Source organism: Ictidomys tridecemlineatus, chromosome 11, assembly GCF_052094955.1.
Source record: "Ictidomys tridecemlineatus isolate mIctTri1 chromosome 11, mIctTri1.hap1, whole genome shotgun sequence".
NCBI lineage: Eukaryota > Metazoa > Chordata > Mammalia > Rodentia > Sciuridae > Ictidomys > Ictidomys tridecemlineatus.
The window spans coordinates 118,908,639-118,919,278 of NC_135487.1; the positions used below are offsets into that span (position 1 = coordinate 118,908,639).

Below are 10,640 nucleotides of genomic sequence, written 5' to 3' on the forward strand. Positions count from 1 at the left end.
GCAGTTACAGAGAAGAGCAGGACAGCAGCTTTGGATACAGAAAAGTGTTCAGAGTGAAAACCACAGGAGTGAGTCAACCTTAAGCATAACCAAAGTTGAATTTTACACTCTCCTATCAAGTGAATACAGCTTCCTGCAAGTGGAAGGTCCCAGAGAACTTGTGCCTTCTACCTACACAATATTTTGATATGTTGTTTCTGTGTGTGTAGCTGCTGTTTTTGCTATAGCAGAACTGTCCAGGATCTTGGAATAACACTTCAGAAAGAAGTTACTCATGTCATTCTCATTTTAGTTCTTTCAAAGGAACAAGTGACTCTTTTAAAGGAGAAAGTCCCCAAGTCTTCTCAGACAGATGATAAAAATGCTCAACAGAAAACAGGCAATTCAGAGTGGTTTAGCAAGGGAAACCAGTGACACCAGCAGATGGTTTTTACCTTTGCAGCTATTTTGGCCTGTTTATGTGCTCTTTTTGTCTGATAATTACCCTCCCATGATGATTCCCTGGGGGCCAGTGATTCAAGTGATGCTTTTCTTCATCATGATGCTCTTCACTATTTCCTACAACTGAATTTATTAAACCCCCTTTAGATATTAGGCAGTTCTATCTCATCCATTAAAAACTGTAGCCTATCATGGCACAGAGAAAATATCGGTATGAATTTAGAAAGATCTCATGCATTTCCTTAAAGAAATGGCCTGCCCAGGTATTCTTATCCATGAAACAAAGTGGCCCCCATGAAGTAGATCTCACAAGGAGCATGCTAGTTGTTTAACTGGGCAGAGGGTAAAATGTCCTTTCTTCCCCACATGAACAGAAACTGGAAACAACTGGTGAATGCTGGTAAATTTCAGGTATACCTACCTCCCATTACATGGCTGCTTCCCAGGCACAGTGATTTACTTCCCAATACGCCTTTCATAGAAAACATATTCATTCCTCTTCAGGGAAGAAAGACAACCCTGTCATACATCTAGGAACTCCATACATCTAGGAACTACACAGGACCCTCCATGCCTGCTCCTATCACTTAACCAGGGAAAATTCTCTCCATGTCACTTCTTAAGTATTAAAGTGTACCCTACATCCCACCCTCAGATTTTACTACTTCAACTCCCTAAAACAAACCCTGAGAGTGACTTTTGAAAGTACACTCATAAACATTCCCTGTTTAGATGCTACAGCTATCATGCCATGTGCATTTTAAGCAATATTTTTGAGAAGAGAAAACATAACCAGAAAAGATAAATCTCCCTTGGCCCACAATTAAATCAGCCTGCAAATTCCTTAAAAGTTTTCTTTCTTAAGCCATGCTCTTTTCAATTTCACAAACTTGCACCTGTCACACTCTCCTTCCTGAAAGTATGTTAGGTATTTGCTGCCTGCCATCTTAAAGGCACATGCCTGGTTCAGGAAGGAACATATGGGATAGTATGACCTCTGCCTAGTGGGTGAATCTACTGTCCTCCCACTTAGGCAGTCTCCATCATTCAAGACCACACACAAGATGCAGATACCAGGAGAGAAGGTACAAATATCACTTGCCTAATGGAATCTCTCATGAGCTGGGCACCTTGGAACATCTTTCTGTGAGCAGGGCCTCTGGGCACCTTACAAAATGCTCTGCCAACTTGTGCTCTTCAGCCAGTTCCTCTGGATGGCCCTCAGGGTCATGCTGGATAAGGAGGTCCTTGATATGCCTACTGAGGAAGAAAGAAGCATCTTCATCTTCCTGCAGCTTCAGGGGGCCAATTCTGGTGCCTGAAATTCAATCAGCAAATTAAAATCCCTAAGGTAGGATACAAGGGGAAATTTATAACTAGAACTCAATGAATGATGGGATAGTAGGATTTGGACACAGATTTCTATGACAATATCCCTTTGAAGCCTTCAAACCAATATTCTGGTACTTTTGGAGCAATTGTTCACACATTCTTGCACTTGCCAGTTTACCTCCTGCAGACTACTACACACCCAATGTTGGTACTTCATCTACTTTCTTGGTACTTTTCTTTTGATACTATTAAAAAATACATTTGTACATGTGTATATATTTATACATTTAGGCATATAAATGTATATGTATACACATGTACACGTACATATGTATAGATAAAAACATACATAAGTACAGATATATATCTAACTGCATTCCTTGCTTTGAGAGCCCTACTACAAAAGATGAAGTATGTGGAAGGAAGTCTGAATTTAACCCTGCATTTAGACTCTACATGAGAAGGTGGATGGGACCTGGGTACAGGAAATCCCGAGATTGATTCATTCAGAGTTACTCTACAAGTACCAAAAGGAAAACAAACTTATGTGGGGAATGACATTGCTGTTTGGGTGAATGGAATTGGTAGTAATCAGCAGCTTGTGTGTACAGGGTCGTGTTTCTCTCTGTCCTTCCACCTGGGTTGAGCTTGGAGACAAAGTGCTGTGCCAGCCTGTTCCTATCAGCAATTTGCTCTCAGAGGACCTTCCCCAGGGGACTGTCAGAGTCTTCCATGTGAGGAAGTCCTTGAGATGCTGACTGAGGAAGAATTAGGCATCTCTCCCTTCCGGGGACTGCTGGGGTAACTGGGTGACAGCTCTCAAGCCTGAGCATGACTTAGAACAAAGAATTTCCTGACGCAGGTAGAAAGGAATGCATCAGAATGCATGCAGCATTGAGAAGCAATAAGGATTTGAGAGAGGTGTTTCTGAAGACATCATGAGGAGTCCTTCAGTGCAATTCTGACTCATTTAATGCCAGAAGTCCATGAGCATTCATAGTTTACTTGAACTCTATTTCAGTAAGTTCAGAAATAATAAGTTTTGACCTTTAATACAGGAATATTGAAGAAAGCAAGCAATATCCTTTAAAAACACACTTTGAAACTCTGTGCAATACGTACAAACATACAGAAGACCAATTTTTCCCTGGATCTGGAGGGAAGAATCTATACAATCAACATATCACATTGGTTAGCTCAGCACCCCTGGATGATCAGAATTACCTGGGGGCATTGGCTCCTGTCCTTCATCCTTACCATGTTATTTATTTCCTGCCAATAAAACCAGACTGGGCCAGCCACATTAAACTACTCCTGCTTTACACATTGCAAACACGAGCATAGAAATGTTCTCTGGGTACACTGGGATGTCCTGAGAAGAATACTGAAGGAGAACTTAAAAGAAGGTACCCTGCACTTACCATAAAAACTGGCCTTGTTTTGGAGACCAGGTGAGTAGGCAGTCCTGTTCTGATAAATTATTGACCCAGATCCTGTCTCTGAACTCTGGAAAAAATCAAGCATGCACTTTTTTCCCCCCAAGAGATTCTGGTAAAAGTGCCTAGCTGCCTTCTAAAACACATGGGTAAGTTCCCTCAGCAGACACTTTGTTTCATGTTGGTTCAGATTAGAAAAGTCACTGAAAATAGATTTAGATGGAATATGCAAACTCTCACAAAGGAAACATTTATTGGTGTGCCATTGACACAGTATCCTTGGCTATTAATGGATTTTGCAGGTGACAGGGTAAAGCCTTATCTTCAGGGAAAATGCCATACATAGGCAATGAGAATTTGGGACTGGAGCTTAGAGCCAAGCAAACATGGTACCATCTTGAAACATATAAGCGATTTTGCTGTCCTTCTTGGATAGCCACAAATGTTCAAAAAACACTGCGGAGAATTGATATTTTAACAGGACAAGTAGAGGAGAGATAAGAGGACCCACTGCAAAAGAGTCTTTTGGATAGATGATTAGGCATCTGCATGCTAAAGAACTAAATGAGATTCTTTGAATACATTCACTCTCCTCATCCCTGCCTGCAATGTTCCATAACTTGCATTTGCCAGTGAGTGCCAGGAGGGACAGGTGGGGCTAAAAGTTGGAAGAGTGCAAGCTACCTGACCCACCCAATGCCTGTACTTCAGACCTTGTCCTAGTGTTTGACTCATACCAATGAGTAACTATGGGACCTGCCTGCAGGGAGATCTCTCTACCCACATAGAGGGTTGAAATTGAAGAATAGGGAGGCTACCTGGGAACCCACAAGGAGCCACCTTTTTCTTTTTAATTTTTTTAATAATTGTAGATGGACAGTTTTATTTGTTTTGTTTTTATGCTCTAATCTCTTTAGTTTTTTATGCAGTGCTAAGGATCAAACTCAGTGCCTCACACACATAGCCAAGCACTCTGCCACCAAGCTACAGCCCCATTCCACCACCTTTTTCATGGAAGCAGTGTATTCACTGGCCCCATCCAGAGTAGAGTAAACTACATGTTCCTCAGAGAGGGAGGCTGGACTCTTGCTTGGGAGGCCAGAAAAGTGAGATAAGTCATGACAGCTGGAATGAGCCCAAAGCACCTCTTTCAATGAGTCCATCAGCACTTCATTCATATCCTCCTCCACTTGCAGCTCCATGCAGAGACCTGTATGATATACAAAACAATTACATGGCTGCATTTTCTTAGTTTCAGAAGAGTATATCACTGCAGTGTTTTGTACAAACACTAGTTTTTCCTATACTTACACACAAAAAGCAACCTTCAATGACAATAAATATACTCTACGTGAATGGCAGTAGTGATAATGATTTATATGCTCCATTCAAAGTTAGTAACATGAAACGCAAAAGTACTAAAAGAAATGATCTGAGCAAGTTTGACAGCCAGAATCGAAGATTATTGTCTTATATCATCTTGTTATTCTGAATAATTGTAATATATGTGTGTGAGGTTGTATGTTCTGAACTTAGTCCTATCAACAAAATTAATTATTTGATGGAATTAATTATTTTGAGTTTCAAAATTCACAGGCAGGGATAGAAACATTTTTATATGCAGATCTAGCTTCCAGGCCACAGGTCAGAATACCCAACATCACATTTAATTCCCATTAGTAGTCCAGTCATTATTTTATTATGATTATACAGTCTTGTAAAATGTCCTTTTTATGAAATGCAATCCATTTTCATCTAATAACATTTTAGATGCCAAGTATTTAGAAGTGACTCTGAAGAACAAAATTATTTCCTGAAAATGTTCATACTAACATACAAATTAGCACCAGACTGAAGACAAGGACAAAACAAAATCAAATATAAAGACTGGATTTTAAATGCCACTACTAATACCAGATTAATTTTGAATATTCCTATTTGTACTGGAGTATTCATTACAAAAAGAACATTTCTAGTTTAACATCTTCAGAATAAAGTTTTAAATACCAATCCTTAAAATAGTTCATTTGAAAATATATAGAGAAATGTAATAAGCATGCATAAATGTTTTTTCATCAGATTTGATTACATACTTATTGTAGATATTTGTAAGTTATTCACCCCTGATTATCAGTAAAGTTTGCTAGATGTCATGAAGTAAAAGATCCGAAAAAAGATTCTAGAATAAACACTGCCACTGGAAAAGACACTGAAAAGCAGCCGTTTGCAACATTTTGAAAATCTGTTTTCATATTTCAGTTTTATAAGAAGTAGTTTTAAGTATTACATACATGATGATAAAGTTATACTTGTCTCATGTAGTCCTGAATTTGGTACAAAAGAAACTACGTTAAAATCACATCAAGGGCTGGGGATGTGGCTCAAGTGGTAGCGTGCTCGCCTGGCATGTGTGCGGCCCGGGTTCGATCCTCAGCACCACATACAAGCAAGATGTTGTCTTCGCCGAAAAACTAATAAATAAATAAATAAATAAATATTAAAAAAATTCTCTCCTCTCTCTTTTTTTTAAAAAAAAAAAATCACATCAAATCTCAGATCGAGAAAAGTAGTTTTGTTTTGTTTTTTCCTTTTGATAAGTGAGCATGTGTTTTGCAATCTCTCAATTCACAGGAGTACAAAGTTAGACCCTGAACATGTCTTGTGGCTGTCTTTGCCTTCCTTCAGAGCTCCCAAATCACAATGAAGTACATTGTAACACAGTAGTGAGGTTCAATAGTTGAACACCTGCAAAATAGGACTGATTAATTGGTTAAAATGTAATCATATTTGTCAATATAATTTAAGATTAAAAATAATTCTCATATCTTACTACTGATTTTCAATATAGCCCATCATTTTGATTCTTCAATACTTGGTATATTTTTCATAAAAAAACATATTGGGAAAGGAAAGTTTCATTGAGATAAGGACAAGAACAAAAATTATTGAGCTCTGTGGAAACTTTGATGATAAAACAGACAACAGTTCAAGCACCTCTTACTTTCTTAGCTAAAGGTACTATTGATGAGCACATCAGGTACTAGGAAGGTCAAAGTGCATTGTGCTAACAGACATGAGAGTTGTATTTAAGGTAGTGTGTTAATAAGCACTGAAGAAATCCATTAGTAACTACAATGAGGTTGTTTTAGTCAAAGGGAGTAATTAATAGAATTATGAATAATGGTTGTTATGCAATTCAACCCTAGAAAATGATATTGAATATGAAAAGACAGACTTGATATTATACAATAATGTAGTGTTTGGCAAGTGTCAACGTTAGACTAAAAAGGAGTTGATTGTGTATATCTCTAAGTTAAATACTATTGCCTAATTGTTGAGTGACTTCTACAAGTGTTTTGTTTGTAAAAAGGTTATTTTTTTTTCTTTAAAAGTGGGAAGACACAAATTGCTATTTGCTTACTGTATTTCAAACTTTCACAAATAGTGAGGATGGGGGTTAAGAGCATAATGTTGGATAAAATGTTCAAATGTTCTAATAAAGACCAAAAAAATGTAAATAAATCTACAAGTGCTGCAAGACTACTTATTTCTCAGTTCAGAGACTGATTTTATGACATCAATGACAGCTCATTGTAAAAAAAAAAATTGAAGACTAACTCTGATAATAGGAATTTCTTAGAAGATACTGAAATTGCTCTTTTCCTTCATTTAATATAATTGATTCACTTTCTGCATTCCCTTCTGCTTTCTACCTTCCTTTAAATACATTAACAGATTAAATATATTAACAGACTTTCCCACGAAATATATTAACAGATTTGCCATTCTTATTGACTTTCTATTCTCATTTAACATCCCCCAGCCTTCAGTGCCAAAAGGAAGCACTAAAATAACAAAATGCTTGGCTCCAGAAATTACTCTAGGCAACAACCTTTATCTTCTGTCCATTCTTTTTCAGTTCATCTCCCATTGACCATGAGCAGTCTTCCTCCTTTCTTTTGACATCTTAGAGACTTCACTGGCTTTGAATCAGCTTCTACCCAGGTGGGAGCTATAAAACTACCCCAGTCATCACAGAGGACTGTGTAAAGGCAAATTCAAAACCTTTTTCACGGTGAGGAAGAGATGAAAGGCTTAGAACCCTCATAAATTAATAAATTCTTCTAATCACAATTCTGAAATAGTATTCTTCCTTTATATTTATATTTGTCTTTCCAGAGCTCAGATCTTCAACAATTATTATAATAGTATACTTATTATTCATTTCCTCCTCAATTCACTTAACTACATATACACACATACAATAAAGGACTCTAATAACTCTATCAATGCAATTTTCACAGAGAGTATACCCGATTGCATTATTGTCATTAAAATCATTTAATATCACTCTTTGTTTTTAGAAAAATTCTATTTGGGGGGATTGGTGTTTCATGACTTGGATCCTTTTCACTAATTGGACCTGCTTCTTTGCACTTTAAAACAAAAATGCTAATTCTAGTGTTGCAATGCTAATTCTAGTGTTGGGTTCTCTAATTCTAGTGTTGCAAATGCTAATTCTAGTGTTGGGTTCTCTAGATGGTCAAGCTTGGGTATTTCTGTGCACCTTCAGTCCCTTACTCCGTAATATGGCATTTCCAATGACTTATAATTCCTGCCTCATACCATGTCATTGCCTGACTGATTCCTACCTAGCTTTCTAAAGTGAGTCTATCAGTGAGATGTTCTGATAACTGGTGCTTACAATTCGCTCAGTTGCTCTATCTAGGTGATTCTATGGCACTCTGTTAATTCCCATCCAACAGATACAGAACGTGCACAAATTCTTTTTCTGCTTGCCACTTTATGCAACTATACCACACACCACCTGAGGGTCTTACATCTTGTATGTTTGAATTCCAAGCACTTTGTCACAGTAAGTGCACAAAAAATGTTTGCCAATTGCGTGCCATAAACTCCAGATACTAAATTTAAAATTTCATATATGGAATTTCAAACTTAAATTTGAAAATATGAATATTGATGTTAGGACAAAGTTTCCCTTTTAGAGTCTTTCTATTTGACGAACTGGATTCTAAACTGGATATCAGAGCTCTTGGAACATGAGGCAACAACAAAAGCCAGGGACACTTAATACAGGAACTTTTCTCTACCTATTGGACTTCCAGAATACATCTCTGTGTTCTATAGATCAAACAAAGCTCCCAAATACATAGCAATTCTGGATGTTGAGAAACTTTAAAAAAGGAATGTCCAAAAGAATATCATTTGAACAAAACACAGAAGTCAAGGGGAAGAGAAAAGGACGAATAGCCAATAGTAGTGAGTGACATCTAATATTATGATGATAAAATGGAGACAAAATAGTCTTTATGCTCATTTATGATATGAAAATACTACAGTTTATATAGCGTAAGGATGAGAGATTAAATAGAATATCAAGCATAACAGACAGAAGAAGCAATTTAAAATCATGACTACACAAGGTATTTGTGACTAAATTATTAAAGACATCTTATTCAGCTTTACATGGTTTCCTTTATTTTGGTAATTTAGCTCAATGTCAGTATTTCCCTTCAAATTACTGAAAATAACTTTAAAACACGTTGGAAGATATTAAACAGTTAAAAGCATACTCTACTTATAATTCTTACTAATTCCACACTTAAATGTATGACTTGTAAAGTTGTTAGTACGTATTATATTAGAAACAAAAAGTTGTCGCCCACATCTTTCTCTAGCTGGGCCCAGTTTTACCTTAGAAATTGTATTATTTTAGGACGTCAACTGAGTGTTCCTCCCAATTATGCAACAGTGTGACGAAAAATCACGCTTCTGTGAATGGGGACAGAGATACTTGACCTTCAGTGTTCTGACTGAAGCTTCTCTGACCACTAGTCCCTTTCTGTGCAGAAATGATTGTAGAAAAAGGACAAGGAGCCTGCTGGGAAGAAAAGGAACAGAGTTCAGGAGTCAACATCCAGAGCCCACAGAGACTCTAAATTTCAGAGCTACTTCCAGCAATAGAGCCTAGAAGCATTTGAATATGGAAACTTGTGTGCAGCATACTTTGAGCTCATCAACTTACATTTGTGTATTCTTTAGAATGGAAAAACCTCCAAACTAATAGAATTCTGGAATTTGTGAGGTCCAAAACAGTTGATATTAGACTTCTTGGCAAAAAGGAGAGAACTCATGCCATTAATTGGGCAAGTACAATATTCAACGGTATTTGTACCACCAAACTTGTGAAGCAGTTCATGCAGCTTGTGCTGAAGGGGAAAAATAGCATTTGTAACACTCATTTCCAGATATGAAATACTTTTACTACAAAGACATCTGTCTCTGCATAACAAAGTTATAAATCATCTGGGGAAAAATTATTTCCTGTAACTCTACCTTGTATGGATGCTAAAGCATCAATCATTTTTCTTCTACAAATGCTATTTTGGTTCCAATATTAATAAATATAAACCTATTTCCTCTGTTGACCTCTCAGTCATGTTAAAACAACTGCTGCCTTAGCAATGCTTTTCTCAGACAGCACGTACATCCTAGCCAAGCTAGATTAATTTTATCTGCTTTCCTGTTTCTCTTTAACACAGTACAATAAATTAATTCAATATGAAGTAAACTTTAACATATCCAAAATTTTGTACATGTAACAGATACAGTATTTGTAAACTTGTTTTTGAGGGAAAAAGTAGCTTAAATTTTAGTTTTTTCAGTCCACTTAATCTGTATTAATTACTACATTCTTACTTTGAAGCTTAAAAGCAGGCAATATGTACACGAATGATCATGGTTATTCTAACAAAAGTTTATTTACAAAAACACTCATAACAGGTCAGATTTGAACTGTGGGCCCACTTTTTTTATCCCTGTCATGTATTAAAAAACTGGGAAATAATACATAAAAGAACGTGCAGTAAAGCAAACCATGACTAATACAAGTAACTACAAAAAATTTCTAGGACATAAAGTATATTTACCTCAGATTTGTTATTATTATCTCATAATTAAGTGGCCTACAAATGGTTGAATAATGGAAATACTCTACCAGCATGCAGGTAATTCTAACCTAGGTCAGTGAAAATCATATTGCCTCTCAAAAATTCTTTGTTGGGGCTGGGGATGTGGCTCAAGTGGTAGCGCACTCACCTGGCATACACAGGGCACTGGGTTCGATCCTCAGCACCATATAAAAATAAAATAAATATGTTGTGTCCACCTAAAACTAAAAACTAAATATTAAAAAACTCTCTCTCTCTCTTTCTCTCTTTAAAAAAATTCTTTGTCAAAGCTCTAAACAATTGCTTTGGCTATTGTTGAATTTTAATAGTATACTTGCAATTTTCATATTATCATGTTGTCACTAGTGATCCTTAAATTGAGGAGGAAAAAAAAAACTGTATGGAATATGGGTGTTAATTGAGCCACCTTCATTACACAGTCAGGAGTGTGGTCATG

At 36.7% G+C, this 10,640-nt stretch overlaps 1 long non-coding RNA gene across 1 annotated transcript; it reads right to left on the minus strand.

Annotated features, from left to right (window-relative positions):
- Window positions 1-1,511: 1,511 nt before the first annotated feature.
- On the minus strand, window positions 1,512-6,504 carry LOC144368371 (uncharacterized). The gene is made up of 3 exons (XR_013428138.1): window positions 5,501-6,504; window positions 4,355-4,419; window positions 1,512-1,759 (listed from the first exon to the last, which is right to left on the minus strand). It is a non-coding gene; the product is annotated as an uncharacterized LOC144368371 (long non-coding RNA).
- Window positions 6,505-10,640: the final 4,136 nt, after the last annotated feature.